The sequence below is a fragment of the Lygodium microphyllum genome, chromosome 14, assembly GCF_053477565.2.
Source record: "Lygodium microphyllum isolate KBCC chromosome 14, Lygodium_microphyllum_v1.1.10, whole genome shotgun sequence".
Lineage (NCBI taxonomy): Eukaryota > Viridiplantae > Streptophyta > Polypodiopsida > Schizaeales > Lygodiaceae > Lygodium > Lygodium microphyllum.
The window spans coordinates 29,946,108-29,948,541 of NC_141148.1; positions in this window are offsets into that span (position 1 = coordinate 29,946,108).

Here is a 2,434-nt window from a genome sequence, read left to right on the forward strand (position 1 = left end):
CTCCTGTGGTTAAGATGACCACCCTGCACTTAGTCTTGGCTTTGGTTGCATAGCTTGACTTAGATCTATATCAGATGGATGTCAAGACGGCTTTTCTATATGGGGACTTGCATGATGAGATCTATATGGATCAGCCTAAGGGCTTTGCAGAACCTAGCAGGGAGCACCTAGTGTGCAAGTTGAAGAAGAGCTTGTATGGCTTGAAGCAGGCACCTAGGGAATGGTATCATAAGTTTGATGCCTTTATGCAGTCACAGGGCTATAGCAGGAGTGCTATGGATCCGTGTCTTTACACGAAGAAAGCCCGTGATGGCAATTTGCTTATCTTGGTACTCTATGTTGATGATATGCTGATAGCAGGGAAAGCTCATGATGAGCTAGATGCTCTTAAATCTCAACTGAAGAAGAGCTTTGAGATGAAGGATTTGGGACAGGCCTCACATATACTTGGGATGCGCATTAAGCGCGATAGGCATCTGGGGCTTTTGTATCTCTCACAGCGGGAGTACATTCATAAAGTCCTTGAGCGCTTCCGCATGCAGGACGTAAAGCCTATTGGCTGTCCATTACCTTCTTATGTGAAGGTATCACAGGCCGATTGTCCGTAGATAGATGAGCAGAGGGCCGAGATGGCCAAGATCCCTTATGCTTCAGCCGTGGGCAGTTTGATGTATGCCATGATAGCCACTCGTCCAGATATTGCGCATGCAGTTGGTGTTGTGGCACGCTATATGGCTACACCTGGCAGAGCAGACATTGGGATGCCGTGAAGGGTATCATGAGGTACCTGAGGGGCACAACAGATATGTGTATTTGCTATGGCAACCAGGATACACGGGTTGTGGGGTACACTGACTCCGATTATGCAGGACATGCAGATAGTAGGAAGTCCACTTCTGGCTATGTATTCACCTATGCTGGAGGGGCTGTCTCTTGGATGTCCAGGGTTCAGAAGTGTACAGCTTTGTCTACCACTGAGGCTGAGTATGTTGCAGCCACCACTAAGGCTTGCAAGGAGGCCATATGGTTAGGCCGTCTAGTTGCTGACCTTGGGATTGATGCTACACCTACACTGCATTCAGATTCTATGAGTGCCATTTAGTTGGCTAAGAATCCGGTCTTCCATGCGAAGATGAAACACATTGAGGTGAGGTATCACTTCATACGTGGTGTCGTGGAGGACAAGTCTGTTGACCTTGTCAAGATCTCCACTGATGAGAATCCTGCAGATCTACTCACGAAGAGCCTCACTACTGAGCGCTTTGCCTTCCTCAGGAGGTTGATGGGCATTGGATGAGATGTCGCCTTTCCTCATCCCTTGTACCTATGTACATTTGTAATGTCTTTTCTTTTCTCTCTCACTAGGGCAGATTTGCCCTTAAGTGGGAGGTTGTTGGGGGTAAAGGCGCCTCCGCCGTGCCGCCCCGTGTATTACTACACTGACGGTACCCGCCACTGCACACTGCAGGTGGCGGGCGCCCGTCATGTCACTTTATTCTTTATTCTTTTAGTGACAGTTTGAATAAAGGAAGGCCCTGTCACACATTGTGACTGTTGGAGTTCCCATTTCTTGTCTCTCTCTTTTCTTGCTCTTGCTCTCCCGCCATAGCTCGCATGCAAGCTTCGATCCTTCTCACCTTTCAATAGGATGAAAATTTTGAAAAATTGGATAGGAAGAGGGTCTTACCAATGCAATTCAAAGACTCACTGATTTCTAGTACTCACCCTTTTACAATATTTCAAGCTTGGGTAAAAGAAATCAGCCAATCAATGGATTAGAGTGAGAAATCTTATCAATGCGTAGACATAATCAATCGGATTATATGTAATGTTGAAAATTTTAGTTTGAAGCCTCTAATTCACTTATTAGAACAAATATGCATCAAGTAAACATTGCATTACATAAATGGATTGATTCAAGCAATGTTTGGATGAAATTTGATGAAAATTATTCAATTATTTAATCTCTCAATCAAGTGGATTAAGCTTAGCAAATGGATTAATGAGAGAGATTAAGAATTGAAGAAGAGTACCTTTGAAATGGTTGATGATGACTTGATTAATCCCCAAATACTTGATGAAGCCTCTAGTGGTCCAATGTTGCAAAAATAATCTTCAATGCTTGTGTATTTAATGCTTGGGAGCAATCTTGAAGCTTTAGATGCTTAAGATTGAAGCATTAAATCCGTTTCCCCCAAATTTCGGCTCCATGGAAGCTCTTAAGCTTCAATCTTTGACCATTTGTGCTTAATCGTTGCAATTTCTTCAAGAATCCTTACTGAAACGATCCCATGGGCTGAAATGATGAAGAATCTTCAAGAAATTAATGAGAATTGAAAGCTTGGGTTGAAGCTTTTATGGCTGCCATGGCTAGGGTTTCTCAAAAATGGGAGAAGAGGAGAATGCCACTTTTGTCATGAATTTGTGGAAGCTT